Source organism: Rhea americana, unplaced genomic scaffold (assembly GCF_003343005.1).
Source record: "Rhea americana isolate MKP2758 unplaced genomic scaffold, rheAme1 scaffold_324, whole genome shotgun sequence".
In the NCBI taxonomy this organism is placed as follows: domain Eukaryota; kingdom Metazoa; phylum Chordata; class Aves; order Rheiformes; family Rheidae; genus Rhea; species Rhea americana.
Genome location: NW_028186451.1, coordinates 392,113 through 402,008, shown reverse-complemented (window position 1 = coordinate 402,008; position 9,896 = coordinate 392,113).

Below are 9,896 nucleotides of genomic sequence, written 5' to 3'. Positions count from 1 at the left end.
ATCTTTCCTGAAGCGATCAGATCCTAATGACTAGAGCTGAAGGAGCAGCAGGGAGAGTTATGCATGGAGAGCCAGACCTGTGTTTTGAATCGTCCCTGGTACAGATGTTTTTCTTAAGACTTATGTGAAAAGGGCTGACCTCCACCTCCATACACAGTACCTGGAGAAGACCTTTGATTCATAGGCAATGGCAAGCGAGCTAGCACATCAGCATGTGTAGAGGCAGGTGTGGCTCTGGAGCAACTGCAAGCTATACCCTGGCTGTATGTATTTGTGGGAAAATATATAGGGAAGCAGAGGAACATGGGGGCAGGRAAATACACCATGGGTGTTGTTGGCGAAATATAATAACTGGAATGCCTGTACGAGCAGGAGGAGGTAGGACAGGAGCAAAAACCTGTGGAGAACTGGGGAAAGAGGAGCTGCGAACATCAACAATGGCACAGCCTTGCTGGTGCCTCGTGAAGGACTCAGGCTGCCCAAGGTCTGGCCCTGGTGAGAGCTGAGGAGGAACACCAGCCAAGAGCATCTCCMGAGCCCCCTGGCACAAGGCCATCACTCATCTGTAGAAAGAGCTGTGTAGATGGGCAGTTGTCATCCCACCTGATAGTCACCGGAGGAGAGGAAGAGCTACCCCATCTCCACCACAGTGGAAGCCTAGGAGTGCCACAAATGGCTACGCTGTGGAGGAGAAGAGGAGGAGGCAGAGCTGCAGCTGTGATGGTGGGCAGCAGTGCTGCATTCATGCTGGAGAGCCTCTGCCTYGTGCCTCAGCTGTTGGGTGACCACTGTTTTTATTTTGTTTCTGCCATGGATAGGAGAAGGCAGGATGCTTGCAGAGCTGCACAGAAGTGATGCCTGCCCTACCTGAGTGAGGCAACAAAGCACCACACTTACRTTATATCAAAGGTAAAAGCGCATCCCCATGGAGGAGAGGGAAAACTTGGGAGAGAAGATGAGCTTGACTTTTATCGCTGCTTAAATCCTTTGATTTCTCCCCTTGGATTTGCCCCCTCCAGTTTGGGGCAGTATCACTCCTCCACACCTCTTCCAGAGGCCACAAACTTGGGCATCTGCAGGCTCCAGAAATTCTAGCTTAGAAATTACTAGCTCTTTTGCAACTTTCCTTACACTTGAATGCAAACGTCTTTTTCCAAGACCTTTTGACAGTCCATCAGAATGCATTTACTGATCCCCTAATTCTTTTCTTCCATCTGAAGAGCCTCTGTTTTCAATGTCCTAGCTATTTTTTACTCCTGTTAGCTATCTCAGAAACAACAGTACTCAGACAAAATGTTGTGTATAGCAACTTAATCTACAAACATCTTCTCCAAGGATTTGTAGCTGTTTTCCAAAGTTTTAATAATTTACTTCAAAAAACATCTGTGCTGATTATTAGGCAGTGTTAACCAGGTTCAGTCAATCTAGGTTGACACCTGGACTGAATTGCAAATGACAGAAATTTCTACACAATCTGATCTGACTCCAAAAATCTGTTTCCCCATTGTGCTTCCTTGAACACATGTGAAAATCAATAGCTCAGAAAGACCTTCATTAACTCTGTGCTTGCATGAACTCCATTTTTTTCCAGCTGTTATTCACTCACCTACCAAGGGAGTCAGATACATTTCTGAAGATCACTGTCAGTGTTGCACCGTCAAAGGCAGGTAAATTGGTGTCAAGGCATTACAGAGTAAATACTGAGAGACTGAGCTTATTGGGGAGCCGTAGTTAATTTCCCCAGATCTTCATACACATGTGCACACATTCACCTAAAAATATTCACCTGCTAAAAGAGCAGCTCTTATGGGGAACCTCATCTCCTCACACTGCTACAGGTTTGGAACTCTGACTCAGTTTTGCATCCTGTTTGCATCCTCGCCATACCCCACCCTTTCTGCCTTCCTCCTTCTTTGAGATGTACCCAATTTCAGGGCAGACCAAGTAACCTTATTAATCTGGACCTATTCAAGAAGGGTACTTGAACAAAAAGGCATCCCGGCCCAACCTGTAAAGCTCTGAGGATTTGAAGGTTTGCCATCTCTGACTCAATAGATAGTTGTTCTTAGCACATGCAAAAACACAACATCCTGTTAGACTAGTCCTGGAGCATCCTCCCCTCTCTTACCACGGCAGTGTTAAATCTGTCATAAATCATGGAGCCTAAGCTGATCTAATGTCCTTTTTTATTTATTAAGCAGAGTTTTTAATGCTTTATTTAGTATTGTTATTTTTTCTCCTCATCTGAATTTGAAAACAGTTCCTGGCAACAGAGTACTGAACAAAAACTTAGAGATTGACGGATTTCATTGGTTTTGTTTGGGGAGGTAAAGACATTTCAGTTCTGACAATTGCCCTTTAGAATCCTTACTTAGTAAGCCAGTAGTTTTATTTAAGTTTTAAGTACTCTGCAGAATGGAATTAAAATTACACTTTTCAAATTTAGTGTACATTAGGATTTGTAAATTCTCCAGTGATACACTACCTTGCAGGAAATGTTCATTAATATCTATTATTTTCTTACTATCAATAATTTTTAAGCCCTTCTCCATAAATACTTTGGGTAAAATGTTTAGTGGCAATTTCCTCCGAGCACTTAGTATCTTAGGGGTGGCAGCATGAAATAGTTATAGCCTTGGTCTTTACTTTTTTAAATCTACTCTACTAAATGATTTAGCAAAAAATATCAGCATCAATATGGGAGCAGTCATCTCCCATTCCCCTGCTTTCCAGTTCTGAACCAATAACTCTTCTGTTTCCTCCATATAGGAACCAATTATTCTGTGTTATTATACATCCTTACAAAATTAAACCTTTCTCTCTCCCCCCCCCCAAAAAAAGCCCACACATCTAGCCTTTTGTGCACAGAAATATGAAACATTTTGGCACGATATTTCTGTTTTCTGCATTCCTGAGCAACGACTGCCATTCACAGCAATACCACTTTGAATAGCTATCCATGTGGKCAGATCTAGGTGAGGGAGCTCAATATCCAGCACTACAAGGTGGGGGAGCAACTGTCACAGATGAGGGGACTGGAAAAAAATGCCCAGGCTCCCCTAGGAAGGCACCTTCCCTGAGGCCGCTCCTTGCATGCAAGCAAATCCCTCAGCTTTACCTGAGCTGGTGGAAACCCAGTCTCCATGTCCACACATACCATTTCACAGATCTGTAATTTAATTTTCTTGGAATAAAACACAAATTTTTTTCCTATTGGACATTGCCCCAGCAAACATGAGCACAGCCTCAACTCAGTAAACTTCCCATTGTTTGGATGTCAGTTCAGCCCAGGTACTAAATAGTTGGATGGTGAAACAACTCTCTAGGTTGATTCTTGTAGGTGTATTACTTGATTAACGATCTTTATGTTAACACTTGCTCATATTCCATATGGGATCTTCTTGGGTTGTCTAAAGGCACAAATTACTTAAAACAATCTTCTTTCTCAATTCAGTTCTGTTTTTAATAGCACAATATCTTCTTTAAATTTTTGAAAAATGAGCATTTTCTAGCTTGTCCAAACTTTACAGCTTGAATGATACTTGTGATTCATGTTGTCACCTTGTACAGTATTCCAAGAAAACAGACCATAGACAAGCTCTGTCAGGAAGCCRATTTATATGGGTTTTTTGTAATGTATTTGTCGTTTCTCTTCTGTCTAAATTAAGGACTAAATTCTGTGGTGGTAGATGAATTTGTAGACCTCATATCTCTGAAATCACACCAGCTGTTCAAAAGAGGGAGGCTGCTTTTCTTTCAACCAATGACAATGGCACGTTCCTGGATGMAAGTTGAAAAATATTTACATCAATATAAATAAGCAATGTGTAACTATAAATAAAGAACATAGATAATAAAATGTTATCATTGAAGTTGAAATTAAAATTGAATCCTGCCAAACCCTAAGCATAGATCATGACAGAAAATTCCAATACACCTTTTTGTTAGAGGTACTGTAATTATAGACTAAGAAAAGAAAAAAAGGATGATACAGCAAACAATTTATAATGATTTCAGTAACATTTCTGATGATGCTGGAAAAAGAGTGACTACTTGTGCATGCATCGCCACGTGCATCTACATCCCTCCACCAAGCAGTGCTATCTGCTACACACTTTCCTTTTAACCAAAACCATTGCCATGGGCTGTAGAGCRGTGGTCCTCTTCACGGGGAAGATGAAATGATGCCCTGTTGAGTGACTTCAGCCAGGGTTCTCCTCCATCTTCATCATTTGCAGCCYGATCCCCCTGCCCAGGGGACCTTCTGGTGTAAGAGTCAATGACAAATTGGAAAGAAGTTCCTCACAGCTAAAAACTGGATGACAAACCACAACCTGTGGCAACATGGGGACATGAGTGTGTGGACATCTGCAGCGGATAACAGGGATGGTATGAGAAAGTAATTTCCTTGTTTTTAGTAGTTCTGTGAAGAAAAGGGGGTCAGTTTTTGAGGCTTCTATACCTTTGAATAGAACCAAATTCCCTCCTTATGCTCAGCCTGTGCAGAAAACATATACTGCAAACTCTRTGTGGATGGAAAACAGAGGTTTAATTAGCAAAAAAAGAGCATTGACAGGAGGTGGTTGCGGATGCTTGAGTGGCTGGCTGCCCTCCTGCCCATTCTTGCGGGCTGTTTCTCCAACACGTAACTAACTGCTTGCTGGATAGTGATTTTGCTGAGAAAGGTAAATAAAAAAGGCCTAAGGTGGAGGGATATATTGACTCTGCCTAAAACCAACCCTTTAATCTCTGAGGAAGCTGATTTATCACTAAGGCTTGGTCTTAGCTCTGTGTCTTCCTCCAGCAGAACAGGATTTTTGCATTTACTAGGAGGATGGATCAGCATGGAAAAAGAACAGGTGGACTAAGAAACACCTTCAAAGCCATTCATGCTGAAGTGGAAGACATTTCTTTTATGTTACCAGGAGTGGAATCTCATGTTGCCCTTCTGTAAAGTGAGGCTTCAGGCCAAAAGCAATCTCTTCTAGTTCAATAGCAGAAAATAAAGCTTTAAAAAATAAGAAGAATATGCCACAGGATTAAATGAGAACCACAAATCTAGCAGGGCTAGTGGTAGCCCAAGAGAATACTGAGAAGAAATGTGTAGAAAAGGGATTTTTTTTTTGAGACATAGTTATGTGAATTCCTGGTCCCTTCCATAACATCTGTTACACTCCTGGCTACTGAGTATTTACTTTCAAAGAAATCTACTTCCACTACACTCTCCTGAACAATCCTAAATCAAGTAGGCAGATACAATTACTGAAAATGAATCCGTCAGAGAAAATCTTGTGTAATCAAGGAGCCCTATTTGGGCTCTCCTCCCAACTTCACCTTTGCCTGAGAGACAGTCTAAATCAATATTTTTCAAATCCAGTGGGAACGAACAAGTTAGGTACACGGAAGACTTACTAAGAAGGTTAGCGAAACGCCAAAGTATTAACCACAAGCTGGTAATGGTGTTTGAGAGTCAGCCACCCAGACGGAAAGTCATAGGGTGTTATTTTGGGGTTCCCATAAAAAAGTCTTGATTTTTTTAGTGCTCAACAGAAGGCACAGCTTGGTGCCATTTCAGAAGCACCAGCAGCCCCTGATGGATGGCAAACGTCTGGAGCTTCTTACTCCTCCATATGCTCATGGGTGCTTCTCTTGGTAGAGTTTCAGTGCATAGCGCATCACCAATGATCTTTAAAGTGAGCAGAGCTGGAAAATGGGCATGGGATTCTTATTTTGCTACACTTAGCTGAGCCCACTGACTTGGCTCTGACTCAGAGCAATGCGATCTATCTTCCTTTAATTAGACCTCTATTTATTGTATCTTCCTTTTCATAATAGATAGGAACTCCCCACCACTCATACCCCCACTCTTGTCCTTTCTTTTTGATTAGTGCAAATTTCTGTAAGGAATTAAACACAAAAAATGTTATTGACAATATCAAGAACTGAGTGTGCTAATATTCCTGTTTATTCACACATGGGTTTTGGAAGTAAAATTTCCAGGAGGATCTTGAAGTTAGAAACCAAGCACTGAAAACCAGGGACCAGTGAAATCAACTGCAAAATTCCCTTTGATTTCTCTGAGATGAAAGCTTCAACCAGAAGTCTGCATTCAGTTTCCATCTCTTCAGCACACTTTTACTGTGCTTTGAGTAAGTCACTTATAGCCAGGTACCCAGGTGCCTAAATTCAATAGCTTGAAAATTTTACTCAAGGGACTGCTATTCATTGAGTCTGCAGCATATGCTTCTTCAGTCCTTATTCAGCACAGCAAAAACACACTGAAGCCCACTGAACTGTGGCACATGATTAACTTTAGGCAAATGTTTCAGAGCTTTCCTGAAAACTGATGAACTGCTAATCAGAGCAATGTTTTATGCACTGTCCCTTCTGTGAAATAGGCAGGAACTACAGTATATGTCACAGTCTGTGCCAGAATTAACCAGAATACTTTTGTCCCCAAAAGGCTGTATGGCTTAAATGAAGATGCTCACATAAAGTTTAGGTTTATCAAAGATTTTCAACTCTTTTTTTTAAAAAAAAGACAATATTTGGTTTTGTTTCTTTACCTTCTTGTCCTCCTTCAAGTTGGGATAAGGAGAAAATTTAAATTACAGGATTTGAATTATGAGAAAAGCTTGTTTTTTTTTCTTCTCTAAAAATCATACTTTCAACTTTTCAATTATTAATCCAACCATTTTTATTCTCCATTGTATTCTGAATATTTGGTCTGTGTGAGACAATGCTGTGTTTAACCTTTCTAGTACTGAAAACAATAAAACATAAAATAGATAGATGGAAAGGAGTGGTAAATCCCCAYTGCAAAATTATCTGGCAAGTTCTGACTCATGGGAAGATATCAACAAAATGAAATTTATTTAATATTGATGAATGTGACAGTAGTGCACCTAGGGAGAAATAATAACAATCAACACAGGCATAAAATGGGAGATTGCTATTTAGAAAGCATTAATACTGAAAAAGACCTTGGGGTCGTAATGGATAGTAAAGTGCATAGGAGCTCACATTGCAAAACAAGCGATTGCTATCCCGGGGTATACAGAGCAAAGAGGGAGCCATCCTAGACAAAAGAAGTGATAAGTGCAGCATTATGCAGTCCTGGTAAGGCCTGAGTGGGAATACTGTATGCATTTTTAAGCCTTGCGTTTTAAAAAGGACATTGAAGAGTGGCAGAGAACTTAAAGACGGGCAGCTGAAAAGATGAAGGGAATTGTGGGCGTAGCATACGAAGAGAGCAATGAAATGCAATTTATACAGTGGGAGGGAAAGGGAGTTAATTTTAGGAAGAGCGCTAATATTTGTGTGGTATTAGAATGGACTTCCCCTGCAGCAGAAATGGTAAAAGGGTCTCAGATTAAAAGTGGAACAATACACTCAAGATACAAGAGAAATGACTTAATAATAAGGGCTGTAACACAGGCAATAGAATAAGCTGTCTGGTGAGTAACTGAATGTGAGTCACCATCGATAGAAGGTTTCCAAGACAATCTTGGAAAAATTACCAGTGGGATTACTGTGGAAGAGGCTTCTCAGCATCGTCTGAGGATGGGGGATCCAAAAGGTCCTTTGCTGTCATTTCCATCTGCAATTCTGGGATCTCAAAGGATGCAAGAAAGTGGCTTTACACACAGCAGAATAGATGATACATCCAGTTTATTAATTAAATCCATCTGCTGCACTCCATAAGCCTACACTATGATTGGGACAAAAGGTCCAGCCCTACAAGCTTCACCCCAGCTGTCCCATCTGCTTTATAAGCATTTGCAAGATCAGGTCCAGAAGCTGCATTCTGATTCAAACACAGAGCTAGTTTTTGCTACATGCATTTTCAGGGGAAGCTGGCGCAGTTCCAGTCTATTTTGAAACGTTTGCTTCTGGAATTTGCAATGCTTGTACCAGTTAAATACTAAATTATCATAAATGTAATTTACTTGTTTACCAAATAAGGGAATGCAAGTGGAGAAGAGGATTTCTGAACATTCATATTTCCAAATTAAAAGAATGTAAATGAGCCTGCTGTTCAATTCAGTGTGTAATGTGTTATTTCACGGTTGTCTCCTTGATATTGCAGGCCCCTTTTACATTAGGCAATGTCACATCCCACCCAAATCACCATGAGATAAAGATGTTCTCCCATACTGTAAAAAAGGGGACAATGACAATATTCCAACAGAGAAGAACATGCATGCTGATTTGTTACAAATACGCCATCCCTTGCTGAAAATACTCCATTATGTTCCCTCTGTCTTAGCATGTAGCATCTTTCATGAAAATGCACTTCATGGACCAGCTCCTGTTCACTCCTTGTCCCTCCTTCCAACAGCTGAAGCTGCTGCTTCAGCTTCCCGCACAGCAATCTGCCTCCAATCTACACACACTCAGTGATCACGAGCCTGGCTCAGACCACTTCTTTCCTGAGGACTTCTGCTGTTCTTGTTTTCCGCGTGTCCTTATAACCACACAGAGGAAAATTATAGGATCGTTCAAATTTCATTCATCAGGTGCTTTGACAGCTGTCCCCTCCCACCTTTGTTATCTTCAAAGGAAAAGCTTATGCTATGTGTAGTGTGGTTAAAAGACCAGTGGGAGGAGAGGAAGGGAATGATTTGTTAGACTTTAAGTCAATCATAGCACAGTCTGGACAACCATAAAACATCTTTACTTCTACCAATAGATGAAATTTATGGTGCTGCTCGCTGGAAAGTGAAATGCTCCCACAGGGTGAAAGGAAGTCTTGAAAGTTTCCTATTCATTTAAAGGGAAATGTGTTGCTCCTTGCTCTTCTCTCCCCAGCTGAACTTTCCAGCAGACTGCCCCATAAATTTGTTTTGGTGACAGCCTATCAGTGATATATTGAAATACACAGCAATCCCGAAGACACAATGCTTTTAGGGACCAGGCAGGGGAGCACTCTYATTGCTGTTAGTGCTAAAGTCGATATTGCAGGGCTGACATGACCTGGGTCTGCTCTGCCATCCCTGTTGGAGTCCAAGTGTGAGGGTTTTGATAGAGTTGCTGAGGGTGGCCCAGATGACCTCTCYGAGCATGGTGCATGCAGCTAGAGGCCATTTCTTTATCTCTGCTCTGAGCTGGCAAGATCTCTTGGGGTGCTTGCACCTGGCTGGGTGGCCAACTCATGATGCCCTCAGCATTGTAGCTGTCCCTCCAACCTCAGGGTCACCGAGAGAGGCCCCCAAGAAAGCTTTTTTCCTGAGAAAAGTGGGAAAGGAGCCTTACTGGCATTTGCATTACAGTGAATGACTCCCTCCCCTTGCTCACACGGTCCTGATGGCAGAGGTTTCTCCCCCTTGGGTCCACCAGCCTCCTCTCATCCTCACTGCCATACACCAGGGAAAAGCCTATCAGCCAGACAAGCAGGTGCATATCCTCCTTGAAGAGACTAACTGAGAGCATTGGTCCCCTCTGCACTCTCAGGGCCTCCAYAAGAGACCACATTTCAGGGAGGAACGTGGCTTCCCAGCCCAGCAGGTCAGGAAACATGATGCTTTCACCCCAGCAGGCAGAACAAATCCCTGAATTACTTCTTCAGCTCCTGACACAAGCGGTAAGCCAAATGGGGTCTTTTCCTGGAAGGAAACAGGTGGTATTCTCATAGCTTCCACCTGGAAGCTAGCCTCCCACAGTCCCTCAGACCTCTTAAATTGAGCTAGTGGAGAGTCATCCATCCAGTTTGGAGGATCCAAGCCTCCCTTATTTCTCAGCAGGAGCCACCTCCAAATGAAGGGTTCCTATTACCGCGGGTCCCTTCTTATTTCTAATATTTGCTTTTAACTGCATAAATATAACTTTACAAGGATACCATCCCTTCATGTGATCTTCCAGCTTCCTTTGAGCATATCAACAGTGCATTTAGCTAA